At 51.7% G+C, this 13,676-nt stretch overlaps 1 protein-coding gene across 2 annotated transcripts in view; it reads right to left on the bottom strand.

Annotated features, from left to right (window-relative positions):
- CSNK1E (casein kinase 1 epsilon) overlaps nt 1-12,232 on the bottom strand; it is a 48,207-nt gene extending 35,975 nt beyond the window's left edge. For both annotated transcript variants that reach the window (XM_045363627.2, XM_074003769.1), the window contains exon 1: nt 12,167-12,232. The gene's annotated coding sequence lies outside the window, so the exon portion shown is untranslated. The remainder of the gene's footprint in view (nt 1-12,166) is intronic.
- Nucleotides 12,233-13,676: the final 1,444 nt, after the last annotated feature.

The following is a 13,676-nucleotide window of genomic DNA, read 5'->3' as shown; positions in this document are numbered from 1 at the left end:
CTCAGGAATTCAAGACCAGCCTGGCCAACATGGTGAAACCCCATCTCTACTAAAAATACAAAACAAAACAAAATAAAACAAAACAAAAAAACTAGCCTGGCATGGTGGCAGGTGACTGTAGTCCCAGCTACTTGGGAGGCAGGAGAATTTCTTAAACCCAGGATGTGGAGGTTGCAGTGAGCTGCGATCCCACCACTGCACTCCAGCCTGGGCGATAGACCGAGGCTCTTCTGTCTCCAAAACAAAAAAAGATAGTATTCTGCCACTTTGTAATATTGTGTCATTAGGCAAGTTCCTGAAACTCTGAGTCTCATATGTAAAATAAATCACAAAAACAATGTAGCCCAGAAACAGCCCTGAATAAGAAGAAGACGCTTATATTACAATGTTGCCATTCTTAGAAGTGGAGCAGAGTCCAATGCAGGGCTCCTGACTTGGGCTCCTCTGAACACCTGAGCCCTGCAGGCTGTATCCCCCGCCTCTCCTTTTCTTTTGTCACCCTTCCTCTGGAGGTGCCAGTGCCAGCCCCTTCTAAGGTGGGAGTGAGTTGGAGATATGGAAACCTAGTTGGGTCCAGGGGAGCTGCTAGCCTTGCCCATCTTGGTCTTGGCTCTCGAAGGCCCTCTGTGGGAAGCTTCTCGGGGTCCTCCCCTTCTCAGGCCCTGCTCATGGAGGGCCCATGGCCCACAGGCTTCAGAGGTCCCCCCACCCCCAGCCCTGCCAGCCTGAAGATGCTGACCTGGGGCACTCTCCTCTCCTCACCCAGCTAGGCCTTGGCTCTTTGTCTCCAGACCCTTCCATGATGTCCCACCCACCCCTGACTGTTCCCAGGACACAGCTTTGGCCCCAGGCTCTCTTTTCAGGCATTTCTCCCAGGGAACTTCAGCACTGGGCCGTGCCCGGTCAGGTCACTCCTGCTAGGGCTTCCTCCCTCCTCTTCCATCTTCAGCGGAGAGGCAGCAGGGCAGGGTAGCAAGGCCTGGGTTTGGTCCCCGGTCAGTCGGAATTTTAGTGCGACCTTGGAGAATCCACAGCCCGTCTCTGAGGGGCTGGACAAAGTGAGCTCTAAAGCTCTCAGTCTCCCCAGCTGAAGCTAAGGGCAGGGCTGGATGGGCACGGCCCCTACACTCCACATCCTGGGCACAAAGTTGAGACAGACCCTGAGGTGACAAATCTGGGCTTAGTGGGAAACGGCTCTCCCTGCACCCCTTATCCCCATATTCAAAACCTGAGCAGCTCCCATGAGCCCTACCTCCCAACTGGATTCTTAACCCAGCCACTCTCACCACGTGTGTCTTCCACTTGGATACTACATGGCCTGTTAACCACTGAGATCTGACCTTGGCTACTGAAAATATACCAGTGGCTCCTTCTTCCCTTAGCATGAAATTCACATTCTTTCCCAGGGCCTGCTATGATCTAGTCCCTGCCTGCCTCAGACCCATTTCAAACCTCACTCTCCCTGCCTCACTGTCTGTCATCTCACCATGCCTCAGGGCCTTTGCCTGGCTGTTCCTCTGCCTACAATGATCTCCCCCAATCCTCCATGACTGCCTCCTACTCAAGGCTCAGATCACAGCTCGAAAGTCACCTGTGCACAGAAGCCCTCCTTGATCTGTCTTCAGTGAGCTTCCTTCCCCTCTGTCTTTCCTGTACTGGGGATACCCTGCTTTTTTTTTTTTTTTTTTTAATATGGTGTCTCAGTCTGTCGCCAGGCCAGAGCGCAGTGGCGCAATCTTGGCTCACTGCAACCTCCGCCTCCTGGGTTCAAGTGATTCTCCTGCCTCAGCCTCCTGAGTAGCTGGGATTATAGGCACCTGCCACCACCACGCCCGGCTAATGTTTGTATTTTTAGTGGAGACGGGGTTTCACCATATTGGTCAGACTGGTCTCGATCTCCTGACCTCGTGATCCGCCCACCTCAGCCTCCCAAAGTGCTGGGATTACAGGTGTGAGCCACCGTGCCTGGCCAGCTGCTTTATCTTCTTCATGGTACTTATGACTGGCTTATTAACTTGTTTATTTTTAATGCTCTTAGGGTCTCTCCAAGACAAAGAAATCTCCCATAGGTGCTCCTGTGGGTACCCAACTGGTCATGAGTGCCCCGTAAATACTTGTGCAATGGTGATGTTGTGTGTGATCTTGGGGGTGAAGGCAGGGCCTAACACTTTCCATCCTGAGCCAAATGGTCCCTAACAGCCCTCCCTCAGGGCCACCTCGCCCCACCCCCCCCTTCTCATGGTGGCTGCCTGTCCTCCTGCTCTGCTTGGGCCGTCTGTCCTCCTGCTCCGCTCAGCATTCCCTGTGCTGCTGTAACTCCCAGAGGAGCCAGGAGCACCTGTCACGTGTCCCCAGGAGCAGGGAGCACTACACAAATCCTCGGCACCCCCAAAGGGCCACCCGTGCCCGGCCTCCAGCTCACCCCTGCCTGCTTCCCTCCCCCAGCTTGGCCTGTCACCCCTGGCCCTATGGGCTCCTCTGACCCCTCTGCTCAGCACAACATCCCTTGTTTGTGCTGCAGTCAACCAGCACCCAAACCTGCTCCTTCTGTCCTCTGAGAAGCCAGGGCTTCCCGTTCCCAGGTCACACAACCACTCATTAGCTGGGCTCCAGGAATGAGGATGATTGCTGCAACTAATAATCCCGATGCCCACAGCAGCGCTCCTCGCTCGGCATAGTTGGTGCGACTCATCATCCTGCCACATCACACGTTCACCCACAAGCATTTCCCGATGCCAACTCCTTGCAGGGCCCCAGAGGTCTACGCTGGCCCCAGCTTGCCAGGAGCTGACGATCTGACAGGAGAGGCTGAATAGACACAAGAAAAAAGAGGGACCGGCCGGGCGCGGTGGCTCAAGCCTGTAATCCCAGCACTTTGGGAGGCCGAGACGGGCGGATCACGAGGTCAGGAGATCGAGATCATCCTGGCTAACACGGTGAAACCCCGTCTCTACTAAAAAATACAAAAAACTAGCCGGGCGCGGTGGCGGGCGCCTGTAGTCCCAACTACTCGGGAGGCTGAGGCAGGAGAATGGCGTGAACCCGGGAGGCGGAGCTTGCAGTTAGCTGAGATCCGGCCACTGCACTCCAGCCTGGGTGGCAGAGCGAGACTCCGTCTCAAAAAAAAAAAAAAAAAAAAAAAAAAAAAAGAAAAAAGAGGGACCTACAGTATGGAGAGAATACGCTAGACAGTGACTGCCACGGGAAAGTCAGTGTCTGGGGGCAGTGGTGGTACCAATGGCTGGCGAGCAGCCCTCTCCCCTTTGTGATGTGGGCAGTTGTTATTCTTGTAATTTTATCTGAAGTGCTACACAAATACAGCATTGAGACAAGTCTCCGACCCCTTCTTCCCCTGCCATCAGACTGTCCCCCTAAGCCCTGTCTATAGAGAAATTCTGGAGTTGACACTAGGGTGGAAGGCAGGAGGCAGGACTTGAAAGTAGGTGGGATGTTGGCCGGGCGCGGTGGCTCAAGCCTGTAATCCCAGCACTTTGGGAGGCCGAGACGGGCAGATCACGAGGTCAGGAGATCGAGACCATACTGGCTAACCCGGTGAAACCCCGTCTCTACTAAAAAAATATAAAAAACTAGCCGGGCGAGATGGCGGGCGCCTGTAGTCCCAGCTACTTGGGAGGCTGAGGCAGGAGAATGGCGTAAACCCAGGAGGCGGAGCTTGCAGTGAGCTGAGATCCGGCCACTGCACTCCAGCCTGGGCCACAGAGCAAGACTTCGTCTCAAAAAAAAAAAAAAAGAAAGAAAGAAAGTAGGTGGGATGTCAGGCATGGTGGCTTACGCCTGTAATCCCAGCACTTTGGGAGGCTGAGGCAGGCAGATCACCTGAGGTTGGGAGTTCGAGACCAGCCTGATCAACATGGAGAAACCCCGTCTCTACTAAAAATACAAAAAATTAGCCGGGCATGGTGGCAGGTGCCTGTAATCCCAGTTACTTGGGAGACTGAGGCTGGAGAATCGCTTGAACCCGGGAGGTGGAAGTTGCAGTGAGTCGAGATCACGCCATTGCACTCCAGCCTGAGGTTGCAGTAAGCTGAGATCACACCATCCTACTCCAGCATGGGCAACAAGAGAGAAACTCCATCTCGAAAAAAAAAAAAAAAAAAAAAGGTAGATGGGTGCCAGGCGTGATGGCTCACGCCTGTAATCCCAACACTTTGGGAGGCCAAGGCAGGCAGATTGCTTGAGGCCAGGAGTTCAAGTCCGGCCTGGCTAACATGGTGAAATCCCACCTCTACTAAAAATACAAAAAAATTAACCAGGAGTGGTGGTGCATGCCTGTAATCTCAGCTACTTAGGAGGCTGAGGCACAAGAATCACTTGAATCTGGAAGCCTGAGGTTGCAGTGAGCCATGATCATGCCACTGTACTCCAGCCTGGGTGACAAAGTGAGCCGGGCGCGGTGGCTCAAGCCTGTAATCCCAGCACTTTGGGAGGCCGAGACAGGCGGATCACGAGGTCAGGAAATCGAGACCATCCTGGCTAACATGGTGAAACCCCGTCTCTACTAAAAAATACAAAAAACTAGCCGGGCGCGGTGGCGGGCGCTTGTAGTCCCAGCTACTCGGGAGGCTGAGGCAGGAGAATGGCGTGAACCCAGGAGGCGGAGCTTGCAGTGAGCTGAGATCCGGCCACTGCACTCCAGCCTGGGTGGCAGAGCAAGACTCCGTCTCAAAAACAAACAAACAAAAAAAAACAAAGTGAGACTCTGGCTCAAAAAGAAAAAGAAAAAAAGAAAATAGGCCAGGCGTGGTGGCTCACGCCTGCAATCCCAGCACTTTGGGAGGCCAAGGTGGCCAGATCATGAGGTCAGGTGATGGAGACCATCCTGGCTAAAGTGGTGAAATCCCGTCTGTACTAAAAATACAAAAAAATTAGCCAGGCGTGGTGGCACTTGCCTGTAGTCCCAGCTACTTGGGAGGCTGAGGCAGGAGAATCACTTGAACCAGGGAGGCAGAGGTTGCAGTGAGCCAAGATTGTGCCACTGCACTCCAGCCTGGGCGACAGAGCAAGACTCAGTCTCAATAATAAATAAATAAATAAATAAATAAATAAATAAATAAATAAATAAATAAAAGTAGGTGGGATTTGGATGCTGGTTGGCTGGGGAAGGAACAGCCCTGAGCAATAGCTGAATGGTAGGAACCTCAGATATTCGGGGGTGGGAGGGGCCCACTGTGGGGAGACCAGTCAAATGGCACCCAGGCCTCCCTCAGGGGAGAAGGCTGAAGAGGAAGGGAGAGGTAAGAGGATCTCTAATCCTAGGAGCTACCTAGGAGATTTATCCAATGGCTTTGCTCAGAACAGCTTAGAGTTTTGCCCATGGACGGGAAGAGAGAAAAAAACTAGGATTTATTGGATGGACAGCATGCAGGCTCCACACTGGGTACTCAGCACGGAATCTGGTTTCATGCCACGGGAATCTTGTGAGCTGGAGATCACCCCACCCATTTTGCAGGTAGAAACCTGAGGTTCACCAGGAGTTCAAGATCAGTCCAGGCAACAAGGAAGACCCTGTCTCTATTCAAAAAATTAAAAAATTAGCTGGGCATGGTGGCACATGCCTATGGTCCCAGCTACTCAGGAGGCCAGGAGATCGAGGCTGCAGTGAGCCAAGATCATGCCACTGCACTACAGCCTGGGCAACAGAATAAGATTCTGTCTCAAAAAAAAAAAAAAAAAAAAAAAAAAAAAAAAAAAAGGAGGAAACCTGAGGCTCAGAGAGTTTAAGAGAATCTGACCAAATAATGCATAAAAGTTAAGGAAGGGCTGGGTGCAGTGGCTCACGACTGTAATCCCAGCACTTTGGGACGCTGGGTTGGGTGGATCACAAGGTCAGGAGATCAAGACCATCTAGCTAACATGGTGAAACCCTGTCTGTACTAAAAATACAAAAAATTAGCTGGGTGTGGTGGCATGCACCTGTAGTCCCAGCTACTCAGGAGGCTGAGACAGGAGAATCAGTTGAACCCCGGAGGCGGAGGCTGCAGTGAGCCAAAATTGTGCCACTGCACTCCAGCCTGGGTGACAGAGCGAGACTCCATCTAAAAATAATAATAATAATAATAATAATTGTCCAGGCACAGTGGCTCACGCCTGTAATCCCAGCACTTTGGGAGGCCAAGGCGGGCAGATTGCCTGAGCTCAGAAGTTCGAGACTAGCCTGGACAACACAGTAAAACCCTGTCTCTACTAAAAAAATACAAAAAATTAGCCAGGCATGGTGGCGTGTGCCTGTAGCCCCAGCTACTGGAGAGGCTGAGCCAGGAGAATCACTTGAACCCGGGAGGCAGAGGTTGCAGTGAGCCAAGATCACATCACTGCACTCTAACTGCTTGGGTGACAGAGTGAGACTCCGTCTCAAAAAAAAAAAAATCGCTTAGGAAGGACTTCTGTTTACCTCTCCAGACCTAGCTTGGAGCCTCACCCTGCCTTGGGGACTGGGCACCTTCTGCCTTTGTCTCCCTCAATGCATGGTAACTGGGCCCTCCTCTCAGGACACCACAAGTTCGATCACCACTCCAGAAGCACAGGGATTCTGGTGACCGTGAAGGTAGCTGACTCCAAAGCAGACGTCTGCACCCCAGTAAGTTCACTAACTAACCCAGCGGGGTGTGAGAAGAAACAAAATCAGAATTTGTATTCTTTAATTTTTAATCTGAGCCTGCTAAATATTCTGCTTCAATGTATGTTTTTTTAAATTTATTTATTTTTTGAGAAGCATCTTGCTCTGTTGCCCAGGCTAGAGTGCAGTGGCTCTATCTCTGCTCACTGCAACCTCTGCCTCCTAGGTTCAAGTGATTCTCATGCCTCAGCCTCCCCAGTAGCTGGGACTATAGGTCTGTACCACCACGCCTGGGTAATTTTTTTTTTTTTTTGAGACGGAGTCTGCCTCTGTCTCCCAGGCTGGAGTGCAATGGTGCCATCTCAGCTCACTGCAACCTGTGCCTCCCGGGTTCAAGCAATTCTCCTGCCTCAGCCTCCGGAGCAGCTGGGACTACAGGCGCTCACCACCACGCCCGGCTAATTTTTGTATTTTTAGCAGAGATGGGGTTTTGCCATGTTGGCCAGACTGGTCTCAAAGTCCTGACCTCAGTAGATCCACCCACCTCAGCCTCCCAAAGTGCTGGGATTACAGGCATGAGCCACCGCGCCCGACCAATTTTTGTATTTTTGGTAGAGATGGATTTTTGCCGTGTAGGCCAGGCTGGTCTCAAACTTCCCGCCTCTAGTGAGCGGCCCGCCTCAGCCTCCCAAAGTGCAGGGATTACAGGCACGAGCCACTGCGCCCGGCCCCTAATGTGTTTTATAATGCACTATGAACATAGCAGAACATATATACCTAGGTTATAAATAGTAAATATACAATTAAATACAAAATGAATGCTCAAAAATATTTTTGTGGGGTTTTTTTGGTCTCTATGTTGTTTCCTTTCATATGTAGTCCTGCTGATCAAAAACATTTTCCCGGATAGGGTGTGCAACCAGTTTGCATTAGTGTTGGAGACCCCTGGAACCAGTTCTCACTTGAGGGGCAGCAGTGGTAAAGACTGCCTCAGGCTGGTGCAGTGGCTCATGCCTGTAATCCCAACACTTTGGGAGGCCGAGGCAGGAGGATCACTTGAGCCCAGGAGTTCGAGATCAGCCTTGGGCAACATAGGGGGACTCTGTCTCTACAAAAATAAAAAAATTAGTCAGGCATGGTGGTGCATGCCTATGGCCTCAGCTACTTGGGAGGCTGAGGTGGAAGACTTGCCTGGGCCCAGGAGGTCAAGGTTGCAGTGAGCCATGACCCCGCTGCAGTGAACCATGATTGCGCCACCATACTCCTGCCTGGGCAACAGAGCGAGACCCTGTCTCAAAAAAAGAAAAAAAAAAAAAAGACTCTGCTTCAAGAGGCTGGATTCAAATCCTTAATTGGCTACTTTAAGCTCCAGGCTATGTGGTTGGATGAGTTTATAGAACCTTCCTAAGCCTCAGTTTCCTTATCTCAGAAATGGGGGTGGCAATAGCACCCACCTCAGTGGGGATTAAAAGAGTTGCTATGGCCGGGCGCGGTGGCTCATGCCTATAATCCCAGCACTTTGGGAGGCTGGGACGGCTGGATCACCTGAGGTCAGGATTTCAAGACCAGCCTGGCCAACATGGTGAAACCCCATCTCTACAAAAATACAAACATTAGCTGGGCATGATGGCAGGTGCCTGTAATCGCAGCTACTTGGGAGGCTGAGGCAGGAGAATCACTTGAACCCAGGAGGTGGAGGTTCCAGTGAGCCGGGATGGTGCCACTGCACTCCAGCCTGGGCGACAAAGTGAGACTCTGTCTCAAAAATAACAATAGTAATACTAATAAGAAATCAAAGAGCTGCTATGCATAAAGCCTGTAGCTCAGAGCCTGGCACGTGAATAGTAGCTGCGGTTATTAATTCAGCTATAGGAACTTGACCTAGCTACAGTTATTAATTCAGCTACAGAGCTGGGCCTGGCTGGGCCTTTTGGTGGGTCCAGAGGTGAAATGTACATGGGTCTGGCACGGTGGAGCTGATCTACTCAAGGAAACCCAAACCTAGGAACCGGTCATTATAGATTAGTGTGAGCAGGGCTAAGACAGAGACAGGGATGTCAACAGACACTGACAGAGTACAGGGACGCTCCGGGAAAGCCCTGATGCCTTGTGCAGAAGACAATAGAGAGATGTCTTTGAGAACACAGTGTCAGACACCCTCTTAGGTTAGAGAGGCAGTGTAGCCTAGTGATGAGGGGCCTGGAGTTAGACAGCCTGGGATTGAATTCTGGCTTCCCTTGGGCAACTTACTGAACCTTTCTGTGCCTCAGTTTCGGTATCTTTTTTTTTTTTTTTTTTTGAGACTGAATCTCCCTCTGTCGCCCATGCCTGTAATCCCAGCACTTTGGGAGGTCAAGGCGGGTGGATCACCTAAGGTCAGGAGTTGGAGACCAGGCTGGCCAACGTGGCGAAACCCCATCTCTACTACAATTACAAAAATTAGCCGGGCGTGGTGTCGCGTGCCTGTAATCCCAGGTACTCGGGAGGCTGAGGCAGGAGAATCGCTTGAACCCGGGAGGTGGAGGTTGCAGTGAGCCGAGATCGCGCCACTGCACTCCAGCCTGGCAACAGAGGGAGACTCCATCTCAAAAACAAATAAATTAATTTAATTTAATTAAATAATATGTATCTATTTCGTAGAATGACTCTAAAGTGCCTAGAACAAGAGACAGCCACACCAGGTCCTCAAGAAGTATGAGCTATCAGATTTTTGAACAGACACGTTGTGGAGCTGCGACAGTTTCAAAAAGTGTCATTTCCCAGGCCCAAGGCAGTGACTTGCTTCTGAGCCCCAGTGCTATCATTCCAAATGACTAACATTGTGACTATGTAATGAACCACTTCCAATTTTCTGTGAACTGGAAGGTGACTGTCCTAATTCTGTTTTAGAACATCAGAGACCCTTGGATACCCAATTGTTAGGGGGACCTGCTAACCAGATTCCCGTCCTGGAGTGGCAAGCCAGGCAGAAAGGGATGACCTTGAGGGGGATCACAGACCCTTTCTTTTTTTTTTTTTTTTTTGAGACGGAGTCTCGCTCTGTCACCCAGGTTGGAGTGCAGTGGCCAGATCTCAGCTCACTGCAAGCTCTGCCTCTGGGTTTATGCCATTCTCCTGCCTCAGCCTCCCAAGTAGCTGGGACTACAGTCGTCCGTCATCTCGCCCGGCTAGTTTTTTGTATTTTTTTTAGTAGAGACGGGGTTTCACTGGGTTAGCCAGGATGGTCTCGATCTCCTGACCTCGTGATCCGCCCGTCTCAGCCTCCCAAAGTGCTGGGATTACAGGCTTGAGCCACCGCGCCCGGCCACACAGACCCTTTCTATAAGATTATCCTAATGCTCAGACACTCCCAACAGGGCTCAGAGCCCTTTTTCTCTCATCCGGTGAGAGCATGCTGTGGGTGCACATTACAAAAAAGCCCAGTTAGAGAAACACAGCAAGCCCCCCAGGGTCTAGAAATGGATGGCTCTGGGAAATGGAGATTTCCCATCCCACTGAGGTGTGGCCACAGGTTCCCAGTACCCAGACCCCCTCTGAAGATGGCCAGGGAGTTAAGAAGATGAGGGGCCAGGGCCAGGCGCGGTGGCTCACACCTGTAATCCCAGCACCTTGGGAGTCTGAGGCGGGTGGATCACGAGGTCAGGAGATTGAGACCATCCTGGCTAACACGGTGAAATGCCGTCTCTACTAAAAATACAAAAAATTAGCCGGGCCTGGTGGCGGGCACCTGTAGTCCCAGCTACTCGGGAGGCTGAGGCAGGAGAATAGCATGAACCCTGGAAGGCGGAGCTTGCAGTGAGCCGAGAACGCGCCACTGCACTCCAGTCTGGGCGACAAAGCAAGACTCTGTCTTAAAAAAAAAAAAAAAAAAGAAGAAGAAGATGAGGGGCCAGGGTGGGGGTGTACAGTCAGAGATTGAGAAAGCCTCTCAAAGTGGGAGGAGGGCCTGGTACAAGTACAGCTGATGACCCAGCCCTGACATCCTCCTCTCCCCAACTCCCCCATCCTGGCATTTGGTGTAGACACCCCTGGGGGAGTTAGGAGCCCCGGGGGCCAAACCAACTCGGTTACTGTTTCCCATGTGGAACTTGAACAAATCACCTGTCTTCTGAGCCTCAGTTTCCTCATCTGTACAAGGGGTTGGTTACTATGCCCCACCTCCACCTCCTCCTATTTATCTTCCAGTCCCCTCACTCTGAAGCTCTCCCAGAAGCTCATTCCAAGGGGATGAACCCATCTGAAGGCCTGGAGGTCACTGGTCCTGCCTCAGGGATCCTGTCTGTGTCCGGCCCACACTGAGTGGATATGGACCGACCTAGTGGTTCACGTCCACCTGGCCCAGACTCAGAGATGTCTCCATTCTGGGGGTGTTCCCAAGAGCTCATCCCCGTCCTTCTCTCCCCAGCGCTTCCCGTTCTCTGGTCCTTCAGGTGTTTGTGGGGACAGGACCTACACAATTTAGCTCATTTAATCTTCACAACACCCTGGGGAGGTAGCTCTATGTACCCCCTTTCCAGATGTGGAAACTCATGGTTCCAGGGAGCAAAGGTCTTTCTCCAGATCCCAGTGTTGGGGGTGGAGGCCTTGGCCTGTTTTTTTCTGTTACACGTCCCTGTCTCCCTTCATAATCTTCCACGGAGCGTTCAGAATGGTACCCAGCCATGGCCAGTCTCTCAAATGTTACATTATGCAGCCATTAAAACAATGATTACACATACATAAATGACTCACAACAACGAGAAAATGCTTATGACACAATATTCAGGAGAAAAGCATGACATAAAAGTTGCAGATACAGTATGACAAAATGATAAGAAAATGGTTGCGCATGGAAAAAAGACTGAAGGGAAACACACCAAAATATCCAGAGTGGTTGTTTGTGTCCTGGTACTATGGACAATTTCTTTCCTACTTTTCTACTTTTCTACATTTGCCAAATAGTCAATCGGCATACAGTTTTACAACAAAGAAAAGCACCAATGATAATAATGATAATAATGAAAAGAATGATAGGGCCGGGTGCGGTGGCTCATGCCTGTAATCCCAGCACTTTGAGAGGCCGAGGAGGGCGGATCACCTGAGGTCAGAGTTTCGAGACCAGCCTGGCCAACATGGCGAAACCCTATCTGTACTAAAAACACACAAAAATTAGCTGGGCGTGGTGGCGCATGCCTGTAATCCCAGCTACTCGGGAGGCTGAGGCAGGAGAATTGCTTGAACCCAGGAGGCAGAGGTTGCAGTGAGCCGAGATAATGCCAGCAACAGAGTGAGACTCCGTCTCAAAAAAACAAAACAAAGAAATAAATAATAAGAAGAATGATAATAATACATTCGTGGTTGAAATATTTGGAAACCTGCTGCTTCCTCTTCAACTTCCTCTCCTTCAATTCCCTCCAAAGTCTACCTTTTCAGGACAATGTGACTATAACCCAGAGACAAGGGAGGATTTGGGAGAGCAGGCAACATCTCCACAGACCTATGCCCACCCCCTCCTCCTCTCCTTTGACCCGGCTCTCTTCTCCCTCGAGTGAGGACCCCCACCCCGGGCCCTCCTCCCAGCACCTACCCCCAGCTCCTGCTGGCGCTCACCTGAAGCTTGCTGGCCGGCCTCCTAGATGCGAGGTACGCACACCTGTGCCTGCAGGTGAGGACTCCGCTGGGGAGTGCGCGGAGAGGAGGGAGCCGGCCGGGGGCGGGGCCGTGACGTCACCGGCCCCGCCCCGCGCCGCTTCCCGGCCCCGCCCCGCCCTGGCTTTCCGGCCCCGGGGGTTTCGTGGTTCTCGTGCTTGTGGGGTGAGGCGCTGGGACACTTCTCCCGGCAAGCATGCCCCACATGGCTTGGGCCCCGGGCATCAGCCGCGCCTGCCTTGGAGGGAGCCTCCTAGTGCGGCCCTCGGGGGTGGGCGGACTGAAAGGGGAAGTCCCACTCTCCCAGATGAGCATCTTTCTGATCTCCCAGATCAGAAAGAGCTGGGATCCCCCACCCCACCTCCACCCCTGGGTTACTTAGAACTCACTGGGGCCTCGGACTTCAGGTTCAGATCACCTGGAGTAAGGGATGACCTCGGAGGGATGAGGAACCTCTCAAATCCCTGTTTCCTTCTCCTCGCAGCCCACGCTCTGTACTTCTCTTGGCCCGCTCCAACCCCTAAGGGAGAGATGGGCACATGAAGATCAGAGCGTTTGGGTCAAGTTATCTTTGGCTCTGACACCTGTGCTTGGGAAACTGTATCTATCTTCTTTGCATTATCTGAGACTGTTCGTATTTGGCAATTTTTTTTCTTGAAAATATCAGCCTGCAGGCCGGGCGCGGTGGCTCACGCCTGTAATCCCAGCACTTTGGGAGGCCGAGACGGGCGGATCACAAGGTCAGGAGATCGAGACCATGGTGAAACTCCGTCTCTACTAAAAATAGAAAAAATTAGCCGGGCGCAGTGGCGGGCGCCTGTAGTCCCAGCTACTCAGGAGGCTGAGGCAGGAGAATGGCGTGAACCCGGGAGGCGGAGCTTGCAGTGAGCCAAGATTGCGCCACTGCACTCCAGCCTGGGCGACAGAGCCAGACTCCGTCTCAAAAAATAAATAAATAAATAAGAAAATATCAGCCTGCTGGTGGTGGCAGAGATAAGGGTCTCTGAGCTGTCGGACAGGTTCCAGCTGCCCAAGAGTCTTAAATTAGCGTTTGCCTTAGAGCAGCAATTCCATTTCTGGAAATCTCTTCCAAGGAAGTCATGCAGAATACCTGTTCATTATGGAAATCTTTTTATTTCCTTTATTTCCTTTTTTTTTTTTTTTTTTTTTTTTTTTGAGACAGGGTGTTGCTCTGTTGCCCAGGCTGGAGTGCAGTGGTGTGATCACAGCTCACTGCAGCCTCGAACTCCTGGGCTCAAGCCATCTCTCCACCTCAGTCTCCTGAGTAGCTGAGACTACAGGCGAGCACCACACCCTTCTAATTTTTCCATCTTTTGTAGAGATGGGGTCTCTGGCCAGGCGTGGTGGCTCATGCCTGTAATTCCAGTACTTTGGGAGGCAGAGGTGGGTGGATCACGTGAGGCCAGATGTTCAAGACCAGCCTGGCCAACATGGTGAAACCTCGTCTGTT

The sequence above is a fragment of the Macaca fascicularis genome, chromosome 10, assembly GCF_037993035.2.
Source record: "Macaca fascicularis isolate 582-1 chromosome 10, T2T-MFA8v1.1".
Classification (NCBI taxonomy): Eukaryota; Metazoa; Chordata; class Mammalia; order Primates; family Cercopithecidae; genus Macaca; species Macaca fascicularis.
The sequence above is the reverse complement of the archived record's forward strand: the minus strand, read 5'-3'. Positions and strand labels throughout refer to the sequence as shown.